The sequence below is a fragment of the Numida meleagris genome, chromosome 2 (assembly GCF_002078875.1).
Source record: "Numida meleagris isolate 19003 breed g44 Domestic line chromosome 2, NumMel1.0, whole genome shotgun sequence".
NCBI classification, from domain to species: domain Eukaryota; kingdom Metazoa; phylum Chordata; class Aves; order Galliformes; family Numididae; genus Numida; species Numida meleagris.
In genome coordinates, this window is record NC_034410.1 from 93389910 (window position 1) to 93402308 (window position 12399).

Genomic DNA, 12399 nt, shown 5'->3' on the forward strand with positions numbered 1-12399 from the left:
GTAAGGATGTAGCTCTGATACCAGTTGGTCTGTGGCAGCAGTTCCCTACTGGCTGTATGCAGTTGCCTGCCTTTTAGGAGGGAGTTCACAGCAGCACATCAGTATTTGCATGGCATGCCCAGAAATGTGTTTACAAAATAACGACTACTGCTGATCTTCCAGCTCTTTGGGATCTCTTAGCTCTGTAGGCAGCAGAGAGAGCTCCCAAGTCTCTAGATGCTTGCAGTATATGGCCAAAAAGGACCTGGGGGTACTGGTGGATGGCAAGCTGGACATAAGCCAGCAATGTGCCAAGCATATCCTGGGCTGCATAGAAACATGAGTAGCCAGGAGAGCCAGGGAGGTGATCCTGCCTCTCTACTCTGTGCTTGTGAGACCTCACCTGGAGTACTGCATCCAGATGTGAAGTCCTCAGTACAGGACTTCAATGGACCTGTTGGACTGCATCCAGAGGAGGGCCACAAAAATGATCCAAGGGATGGAACGCCTTTCCTAAGAGGACAGGCTGAGAGAGCTGGGACTGTTCAGCCTGGAGAAGAGAAGGATCTGGGGAGATCTGAAAGCAGCCTTTCAGTGTCTAAAGGAGAACAACAGGAAAGAAGGGGACAGACTCTTTAGCAGGGTCTGCTGTGATAGAACAAGGGGAAATGGTTTCAAACTAAAAGCGAGGAGATTTAGATTGGATATAAGGAAGAAGTTTTTCCCAATAACTGTGGTGAGGCACTGGAACATGTTTCCTAGAGACTCGGTGGAAGCCCTGTCCTTGGAGACACTCAAGGTCAGGCTGGACCAGGCTCTGGGAAATTTGATCTAGCTGTAGGTGTCCCTCTTCATTGCAGGAGAGTTGGATGAGATGACCTTTAAGGGTCCCTTACAACTCAAATGATTCTATAATTCTATGATTACACGACACAATGTGGGAAAAAATATAAAAGACAAAATGGAGTGAGGTATCAGTTTAGGGCTGATGGATGATAAGGAAAAAAAAAGCTGGGTGCAATGTGGTGGAAAGTAGTATTGTTGAATGGGAACACAAGTTTGGCTGTTCAGTGCAGAAATGGGAAAAGGCAGATCTTTTGGGGGCATACATGTCGAAGAGATGGAGCAATGCCATACCTGCTCAGTGCTGAACAGTCAACAGTCATGTGGGCTGGCACACAGCCTAATTTTTTCTGACTGAGCACTCTGTTGTTGCTATTATGCTGGTAAATTACATTATGAAACTCTTCTCTTGAATATACGCTCAGCCTGTCCAGTGTCTGGACCTACATGCAGGAAATGCAGCAAACAGACCAGGTATGAGAAATCATTTGAGCTTTCAAGATCTTTATTTGTATTCCCTTGCAAAGTTGTGTAATTTAAAAAGCCATATTTTGGCCCCTTAATAGGGATACCTAACTTCCATGGGAGGTGTATTCAAAATAACCATGTCCTATTTAGCAATAAATCAGGAAGAATTATTGTGCTTAAATATATTGGAGCAAAAAAAGCTCTTTGAATATTTTTTTGTGGAGAACTATATTACTAAACTAACTGTGCTTGTTCTTGATTTTTATCACTGTAACTCTCATTAAAACCACTCCATTTATTATCCCACTAATTTAACTAATGCTTTACTTTTGCCATTCTGGCAGCAAAAGTAGAATAACAAAGACTAGAGATAAAATTATTCCATGCTGTTCATCTACCTCTCTCTCCCTCTTCAAATATGCTTACATATGAGTGTTCGTTTTTCCCCACCTAACAGCTTGTGGTGCTACACATTAATTACCTTCTGTGTGAAGAAACTTATCGTAAACTCCCTTGCTGACCAGTCTTTTCTAAGCTTTGGTCCATGCCCTTTGTTTTTTAGCCCATTACTCTGTCAAATAATTTCAGAGCATCTGCCTTCTATATACCCTTCAGATCTGTGTCTCTTAATCATTGTATTCTGTTAATCACTTCTGTCCTAATTAATATAAACCTTGCCTAATCTCCGTTCAGAACTCTTTCCCCAAATTACTATCTTAATTGCTCACTGTCTCCATGGTTGCTCTTGCAATCTGTTTTATCACACAGTTTCAGGTAGGCTGACTAATCACCTGTGGCAAGGTCCACATAGCCTTCATTAAACACTCAAGCTCTGGGATCAAGCATCACAACTTTGTGTCCAAAACCTATGTCCTGTCATGAGTTCAATGATGACAGCAAGTGACATCCTGATGTTAACAATCCAGTTTTCATCCCATCTCTATGGCCATACTAAACTGCTGTCAGTGCTTTCTAACAACTTAACATGCAGAAGGGATCAAATATACAGATAGATCTTCCCAAAGTACTTTAAGATGGCAAGTCTTAATGAAAAATAAATACATTTTCTATGACATTGCAGACTTTGAATTCAACTAATGAAATTATTCCTCAGAAGTGCATTTTTTTTACTACAAAGATTGGGAAAAATGAACAGATACTGTGATGTGCAAGGGAATTAGATGAAAACAGCATCCTAAGAATTATTTATTAGGATGGCTATATAAATAAAGCATTCAGAGGTGTTCCTTTCCAGGGCTCCAACCCTGGTCAAATTTTGAGTCGCCAAGGCAGCAGATAGATTGCCAGGGGAACAATCTTTCAGTCTGGCCCAGTACTTCTTAAGCAATGGAGCTCTAATTAGACTCAAGTTTTATAAGAGGTAGAAACTTTGAAAGCAAAAGTCAGTCTGTAGCGCTTGGTCTCTGCCGTTCCTCCATGGTCACTCTGCCTCTGCTCCACGTGGGTCCCTCCCCCGGGTGCTGTCTTTCCAGCACTGATCCCTGTGGGTGTCCCTCAGGCTGCAGCTCTCCCAGCACTGCTCCAGCATGGCTCTGTACCACGGGGCCCACCCTTCAGGCATTGCTCCACACAGGTCCCCACAGGTGGTAGCTCTGGCCCAGGCCACTCCTGCAGGGGGTACCCACCGGCTGCGCCTCCTCCAGGCCTCACCCATTACTGCCCCGCGGGCTCCTCCATGGCTGCACGGGGAGATCTGCTCCGTGCGGTGCCCACAGGCTGCAGGGGGACGGCCTGCTCCTCCGTGGACCTCTTCTGGGCTGCAGGGAGCTGCTGCTGTGTGCCTGGAGCTCATCTTGCCCTCCTTCCGCACTGACCTTGCTGCCTGCAAGGCTGTTCTCTGACATCTTTCACCCCTCTCTCCCAGCTGATGTTGCGCAGCAGTTTTTCCCTTCCTTAAATCTGCTGTCCCAGACTACACCCAGTGTCTCTCACAGCTCAGCTCTGGCAGCGGTGTGTCCCTGTTGGAGCAGCTGGAGCTGACTCTGACCGGATATGGGGCTCTACTGGGTTGTGCTCCTGCAGTCCTCTGCTTCTAAAGTCTTGCCACTTAAACTCAGTACTATACTGGAGCTTGCCCTGATGATTCTTCTTATATCTGCAGGACAGGGACAAAAATGGGATCAAATCTATCTGAAGAGAGCCAATTATTCATTTATTATAGACATAATTCTACTCATCTGAATTGTGATCATTCAGTTCCTCAGGTTTCTACCAGTAAAAGCGAATGAACTTCCTATATTATAATTTTCTTTTTCTTGCTCTAAAGAATAAGTCTCAGTGAAAAAGAAATGGAGAGCAACATTTACTATATATTTAGCTTCATGAATGTACATATTTGTTTTCCCAAGCCATTGCCCAAGCTTATATATTCTAAAATATACATGGATATTCTAATGGCTTCTAATTTGTTAATTTGCCATACATATATAAATAGGCATTATTGTATTATATTATATTGTAACATTACAATTTCCAATTAATCTCCCTTATCCCAGCATACCTGAAATACCTGGAGATGTCCCGGTTCATTGCAGGGGATGGACCAGATGACTTTTAAAGGTCCCTTCCAATTCAAATGATTCTATGGTTCTATATTGATCCAGTATGAGTGATTTTTTTTTTGCTTAAAGTTTGTTCATAGTTGCTGTAGTTTGTACACTACATATTAGCAATTCATATTAACATTTCCAGAATTATTCTGTCCACTCCCTAGAAATCCTCCCCAAACCCTTCCCAAATGTTTGTACTCTTATTTCTTAGAAAATGTTAGCAATGTAAATACTCTTCACATAATGCTATTATGAAGGCAGGAGGCAGGATATTTATATGCATATTATCATGTTTCTAGTCATCATGAAAGACTCAGAAGTAATGGCAGTAATATTTGTAATAATATGCCAGAACAGGGTTTAAAATTGAATTCAGTTTCTTATTCAGACATCAGCTGTCGTTAAAATACTGAGGTAGTCTTACAGAAATTATGTCACATTGTTAAATTACTGAGCAGCTTCTGTTTAATAGATCCATTTGGAATCAATGTGTTATCAGAGAACGCATGGTTATTTGGGGGAAACAAACAAACAAACAAAAAAACAACAAGGAAATTATCTTACCTTAGTTCTTTTAGACTATTGCATATGAGTGTATCTTTGTGCATAAGGAACTAAATAGCTAGATGCCATTCACCAAAAATACACTTGACCTTTGTTTTATGGCCTTAGATCTTTTATAGACTGCATCAATCAGGATATCATTGAAGATTCTGAATACTCAACATGTCGTATGCATATGTGTGAATCCTCATCAGGGATTTTATAGTTGAAGATTAGTATCTGGAAACAGATCCATTGCTCTATCTTAAGTGTCAAATACTTTTTCAAACAGGAGGAATAAGTGAAAGGCTACAAATTAAAAATAAAAATAAAAATGTGTTTTACATTTTTTTCTGTATGTTTGATTTTTTAATTTTTTTTTTTAACAACTCTAAGCCTTGCAAGGTTTTCTAATGAAACTCTTCCCTTCATCCAAAGATGTATGAAATCACTCACTAACATATTCCCAGTTTCATGACTTATTGTTCAGATACTACTCTCAGCTCTGGCACAAGTTGAAGGATAATATTATATGCCAAGTGTGTGAAATAGGCTACAATGATTTATTCTTTTTCCTTCTTATTTTTCTTATTTCTATTTTTTTTTTATATAGAAAATGAATAATATTAAACTAACAGTATTTTTCTTGAGATCTGGCATCTCATGGGTTTATAACTAAAAACATTATGTTTTCTGCATTAGGTAGCAACTTTTGGCCACTGCAGTATGACTTGGAAAGACAAAGAGTTCTGAGAGCCAAGTCAACTTTCTCAAAACTGTTTATTTCCTCAAAAGCAAAGGACTATTTCAGTAGCAAAGATAAACGGAATGTGCTGAAAAGACAGTGCAGATCAAAATTAAGTTTGTGCAATTGTGAGGAAAAGGGCAAAAACCATAGTTAAACTCATGAAAATTGAATGTATAATCTAACACTCTAATTGGACAGAAAACTCTGGAAATGAGCAGATGGAGCCATAAATTAAATCAATTACGGGGCCATACTGATGTAGTAAGGCTTGTGTTGCCATGAATCATCTCACAAGTAGCTACACCCCCCACTTTTGATGGTATTTGTTAATGACTTGGCAAAAACATTTGTAATTTCTAGGTTTTTTTCCTTAGTATTAAGTCAAGGAATAATAAAATTTGCTGCAGTTCCGGAAGACTGAAACATAAGCTTTTTTTAATTTCTGGCCTTTTAGAACATGAGGTGTGAACACTTAATCTATAATTCATCCAGCACTCTCCAGTGGCTAAAAGCCAATAAACAGATGCTAACAATTTTGAGTTATGCACTTAAGCCAATACTCATATTCCATTAAACTGTGAAAAATGTTTCATAGGAATTCACTTTGTCCTATACTTGCCAGAACTTCACCCTGATGAACAGACTGTGTCATAATTTGAGATTTACTAAAGGAAAAGGAGAATGAAAGAATAATGAAAGAATGTGGTCTATATTAGTGATTTTATCAAGACCAGTTAACTTGCTGAAGGGAGAGGGATAATACACTTTAGCAGTAAGAAAGGTAATGTTCTGCAAATCAAGTAGTTCCTCAGATAGAAACATTTATGAACAGCAAAAGTATGTACACTCCTAAATGGATGAAAATTGGATAATTTTCCTTACTTGTTTTTAATAAATAGATTAACAGGAAGAAGGATTTTTGCATAGTAATAGTGTATACTTCCATACACTGACACTAATGTCCTAACTCTTCCTTTCAGGCATTAGGCAAACACTGACATCAAACAGAACTTCATTGTGTAGATTAAGAGGACATTTTTATTTATTGTAAACACCAAATGCTTCTATTTAATCTTCAGTAACTACTTGTTACCTGCAAACGTCTTGTCTGCTTAGTTTTGATAGAGCATAAGGAACAGTATTGATATGTGGTTTCCTATTGTTCCTTAATGGCATGAAAGATAAAAAAGAGACCAGAAAAAGAAAAGGCTGTATTTTTTCTAGTCCTCTAAAACATCATTCTGTCACTTTCTTTATTCCATGTTCTAATGCTGTAAACCATGTTTTGCAATGTTGCAATAATTTCTTAGCAAACTTTTATTTACTATTTTCTTTGCTGACAAACAAACAAATTTAGATGTGAAAGATTACCATCAAATGGAAAATGTGAATTACAATCATATGTTATAACAATAAATTCACAAGTATTATCATATGCAAGACTAAGGATTTCACCCCTGGTTTGTCATCTGTCTTGACACCAGAAATGAGATTGTCATCTCAAGTGCCGAGTTAAAGATTTTCTTTTGTATATCCTCACTGTGGAGAAAAGGTCACTGTAAAGGTCACTGGCAGTCTAGACCTAAAGGATAACGATTGCAATTTCAGACACATAATTCGCTTAAAATGTTGGAGTAGTAATAAGAAACCGAATTTAACATAAAAATAAATAACTTGAGGGAATGGCTGGTTTGCAAATTAACCATTAATGTTAAACCCCAGTGCAGGAGTTGTAGTTTCAATACTTTCCCAAAAAAAGAACTGCACTCTGGAAGACTTTTCCTGAGAAATATATCCAGCTGTGCTAAGTGTTAGTGGAGGTGCAGCCTGACATACAATTACTTGCCTATCTTTGCTGTCCTAGTTTCAGCACTAATAGCACACCAATGTTTTGGTTGTTGCTGAGTGATGGGAGCACACCCAGGGCAGGACCAGGCCACTCAGCTTGGCAGCAGGGAGCAGGGCAGAGCCAGGACAGGTGGCCTGACTTAAGCAAAGTGTTATTCCATACCAGCTGACATCACACAGAAGGCAGTAGAGCTGTGAGAGGTTGCTGAGCGTTGCTTACTTAGTTGTAAGATGTTGCGTTGCAAGTGGGCTGTAGGTTTGTGTGCAATTGTATTGTTAGCTGCATTGCAGATGAAGGAGGCCTACAGGAAAACTGGGGAGAAACTTTTTATAAGGATGTATAGCAACAAGACAAGGGGAAATGATTTTTAACTGGAAGAGGGTGGATTTAGACTAGATATTAGGAAGAAATTCTTTACTGTAAGGGTGGTGAGACACTGGAACAGGTTGCCCAGAGAGGTTGTGGATGCCCCCTCCCTGGAAGCATTCAAGGCCAGGCTGGATGGGACTTTGAGCAGCCTGGTCTAGAGGGAGGTGACCCTGCCTATAGCGGGTGGGGTTTAACTTAAAGGTGCTCTTAAAGGTCCCTTCCAACCCAAACCATTCTGTGGTTCTAAGTTAATGTTCCTATTCATCTTTTTTTTTTTTCTTTTTTTTTTTTCTCCTAATACACGCCTGTAGTAGGTGCAAAGATCCTCAGATCTTCACCCAAATTTTCTTCCTAAACCCTGTTTATAAATCCTGTACTTTCTTAAGGAAAACGAAGATTAATAGGACTAAACTTTTCAAGGATCAAAGCAGCAGAATTTTAAGTTTGATCATAACCAATAGTGTAGATAAACCAAAGTGCTTAGAAGAAGGAGAAAGTAAGAGACAGTGTTGCTCAATATTTCCCTATAGATTCTAAAAGTAAGCTTTAAAGCACCTGAGATTTTGTCTAAAAAAATTAATTTGGATAGAGTTTTGAAAATCCAGAGTCCAAAGAGCCTTTCATTAATGTGGTTTTTGTGGTGCTTATAGATTGAAATTGCAACCATGAATAGTTGGAAGAGATAATTTTGTAGTTCTGTGTGAACGGTTTACACAGTAATTTAACCCACACCAAATTAATGATGGTAATCACCTTAGAGTAACATTTTAACTGTAAGGAAAGATGTTACTTTTTCAGTCAAAAGACTCAAGTACCTTTACTCAAGTACCTTTTCAGGCAGCTCTGTATTGTATGCAAAATATTTATGGTAGACATACACTTTGAAAAGTAAAAGAGAAACAAACATATCTGTGCAGTTACAGATGTGGAAGAGTAATTCATCCCGCTGAAAACATTAGTTAGTAATGTTAGAAAAATAAATGTCAGCTGCGCCATGTTCCCTATAAATGTCATTTGTAAAAAAGAGATTTTCTTTTTTCCTATTTGCTGTTATTATTATTATTTCCCCAGAGGCAGCAGTCTAAATTGCTTATCTGTTTTTTTTTTTTGAAATTGGAAATTTTAATAATATAATATATTGTGATATATTTTCTTTAAAAAAAATCAAATCTTGTTTTCCTTTTTTTTCTTTTATTAGTAATTGAAAAGGACTACTACACCATGGGAAGAAGACCCGAATTGTTTTGGCACTGCTTTGAAACATAAAGAAAAACATAGCAATGTTTATGCAATAAATATCAGTGCTTCAAATAAAAGCTCATCTTACATGCGGAAATACTATACTTTTACAAAACTCTTAAGACATCTGAAGAACCCTTTTTTATGTCCTTATCATTACAGCAAATATCAAACTCCACATGTTGTGTTTTTGTTGTTTTTTTTTTAAATCCAGTCATTTCATATTTTCAGATAACAGAATTGGTTCGTATTTTCAGACAACAGAAGAGTTGGAAGATTCTTCTAAACAACCCTGTTTTGACTCTGTTGTTGTATTCAGAAAATTGGCTCCAGACTACTTAGTTTTAAATTTTATTATCTGTCTTGTACCAGGATAAGTATTGACTGTGTCACAGAAATTTCCATGGGTGAATGGTCTGATCTGTTATGGCATGCACCGTATTGGTGCTATTCCAAACTTATGATTATGAAAGACTTGTGACACACTATGGAAGTAAATAAGCACAGTCTAGCATAATGAGATAAACTTTCAAATGGGGTGTTTCATTGCGTTTTGTATTATATCATCTTGAAATTTCTTATTTTTGGATAATAGAACTTTCCCAGTGGAGCCCTTTTCTTTTGCCAGAGTAAATTCATGAAGATTTCTTTTATGTCTCCACAAGGAATCTCCACAGGAAGAGCAAGGTACCAGTTATTTGTTTGTCTTTGAGATGGTCTTTAGGGTTAGCTGAGGAATGGAAATGTTTTGTGGATTTCTTTTTTTATGAGGAGACCTTCAACAAATAATGAAAAATTATTCAATGAATAATTTTTTATCTGAAGATAAAAGAGTGATCATATTTGAAAATGAAGGATTACAATTCAACCTGCGTTCTATGTTTACATGACATCTTTCAGTGTTTCCAAGCATTAACTATAGAGCAAGCAGTGTCAATACTGGTAAATCTGTGTGCAGAGCCTAGCATACAGAGTATTGAGAGCTTGAAAATCCATAGAATCATCCACTTGAGCTTTTCCAATTTTCAGCAGAAACCAGATATTTGTGTCTAGTTCTGAAGGATTTCTGTGGAAATAATAAACTACCTCCCCTCTCCCCCCCTCCCCCCCCGTCTCCTCATTTATTTTTAAAAATTCAGTTTGCAACAGAAACTGTAACTTTGTTTTTAATTTTAATGAAATAAATCAATGCAACTCCATACACCAGTCTTTTGCTACAGAAAGAACAGCTGCTCTGTACACAAAGCGAGACTAAGCATACTTACAATTGTACTGTGTAGTGTTCTGAGACCTTAAGCAAACTTTGATCTTGGAAGCTTTCTGTGGCAGTTCAGAGCTCTGTGTGGTACAATTTATCTTGTTTTTCTTGATCAAAATTGCCTTGGATACCCAGATATCACATTCCAGCCTGCAGAGTGACCTTCCAACTTACTCCAGCATGTCATTTTACTGAGGAAAAACATAAGGAGTGGACAGGTAGTGGTTCTATCTGGCTGCTACTAAATAACACAACTCTGGAAGTCAATAAAAGAAACAAACAGACAACACACCCCCTACTCCCTCCAAAACAAACAAAACAAAAAACATAAAAAAATAACAGGGCTATGAAAAGTACGTAGGGTAGTGAACATAAAAAAGAAAAAAAAAAAAACAACAAAAAACCAAGGAGGACAAATTTTAGGCTGTTTCCCTAGCATGTTCAATAATCACGACTGTTTCAACAACTCTTTTTCAAACAAAGAGACTCTGTAACTCTAAGTAAGTAAATCTAAGACCCTTAAGTCTTTCAAGGTTAGCAGTTCTTCACAGAATCACTGAATGACAAAATGGTTGATACTGGAACGGGATACTGAAAGTCATCTGGTCTAACCTCCTTTGCTTAAGCAGGGCCACCCAGAGCATGTTGCCCAGGACTGTGTCCATGGCTCTCAAAGATCTCCAAGGAGGAGAATCTACAGCATCTCTGGGCAACCTGTGCCAGTGCTCAGTTATCCTTTTAATAAAGATGCGCTTCCTGACGTCCAGAGGAAATCTCCTGTGTTCCATTTTGTGCCCATTGCTTCTTGTCCTGTTGCTTGTTCATGTTTTCAGAAAGGCAGCATTTGTATATGGAGTGTATATTTTAATTCCTATAGTAGAATTTAATTGTCAAGTTCTTAGGAAATCTTTTGTCCAAGGCACACTGCAGAATCTTCTTGATGCATTGACTTTAGAGTCATGAATTCTTAACGCCCGTAAACCTTTGACATTTATCAAATGTAACATACTGTTTGTGTGAAAGGTGATATACTGTAATAAGAAGTTTATCAGACATACTGCTACCTACACTATGCAAGAATTCCAGATTTAGGCATAACAAGGCCTTCAGTAAACTAGTTAGAACCTGTGAATTAAGATCAAAGCATCAGGACAATATTTCTCTGTTATAGCCCTTAATAAAAACCCTAATATTAGTTTTCCTAAAAATTGCAGAACAAAATTTAGGCAAAACAAATGGAGGAAAAAAACCCACAAGATCTTTGGAAGAATGAATGTATGTTTTTGTGTTTACAAAATGCTTAACACTATGAAGGTGTTCATTCTTACTTAAAACAGCTCAAAAGCAACTGGGACATTGAAATACAATTTTAATGTTTAATTTTCCTTGTTCTACCTTCTTTTAGTAAGTTACATTTTCCTGTGGTACAGCTTATTGTCGAGGGCAAAAAATAAAGCCTTCAGAAGATGAAGTGTCAGAACTCAAAGATCATTTTAGCTCTTCACTGAGGCTTAAATTGTTGGTGGCTCTAGTGAAGTCAACAGGGCTATGCAAGGTGACTGCTGCTATGATAAAGATTTTGTAGGAATTTCTAGAAAAGAGTTTGCATCTCCATAAATCAGAGCTCACTTCAGACGATGGGTAAGGTACACAAGAAATAAAGGCACATCCCTCAAGCTGTCTAAATCTACACTCTTCCAATTAAAAATCACTTTCTCTCATCCTGCCAGATATATTAGTCTGGTACATACTGACAATGCTTGACTGTGTATTGACAAAAGTTGATTTTGAATGAATGCAGAAATGCTGAGGGGCTTACTAGTAAACAGAAAGATCAACAATAGTTAAACTAGAACTTTTTGGTGGATTTAAACAAAAGATTAAAAAAAGATTAAAAATACACATATTTGGCCTAAAATGAATTTCTATCACTTATACCCTGTTAATTCCTTCTCATCCTAGCCCTGGCTGTTATTTGTTCAATAAGAGAAGATGGAGCAGAGCATCAACATATCCTGGGAAATCAATAAAGCTGGAGCCTCTTGTGTAAATCCATGGGAAAGCCAACAAAACCATTTGTAAATTTTAAAGGTTCAGTGAAGAAAAAGACACTTAAGCTGATGTTCAGACTGATATATTAAAAGTGGTTCTGCTTATATATTTTGGTGTCTGCTCATAAGTGAGTTTTTTCAAACTGCAATAAGAACTAAATCAAACTGAATGGGTCTGTAACACCTCATCTGTCACAACCTTCTGGATTTTTGCAGATATTAGCTATCAAAATATGCTCTCGCTGTTATGTTAATTTTCTAGACATCCACTACAATTTTCAAAATTTCATAACTGAATCTGCAGTTATGTTAAATGCCAGCTTAAGTGCCTCCCAAAACCATCTATTTTTTCATTCTCTGAGATTTTGTCAATAATGTACAAACATTAAAAGAAGACTTTCAGTTAGGGTCCCGTCCTTGTAGCTTGTTGTGCTTTAATCCAGTAGCTGCTCCACCACACAGCTATTTGCTCACTCCTCCCC

General features: G+C 37.8%; 1 long non-coding RNA gene across 1 annotated transcript; it reads left to right on the forward strand.

Annotated features, from left to right (window-relative positions):
• LOC110393048 lies at window positions 1218–12024 on the forward strand. The gene is made up of 3 exons (XR_002434761.1): window positions 1218–1296; window positions 9204–9295; window positions 11829–12024. It is a non-coding gene; the product is annotated as an uncharacterized LOC110393048 (long non-coding RNA).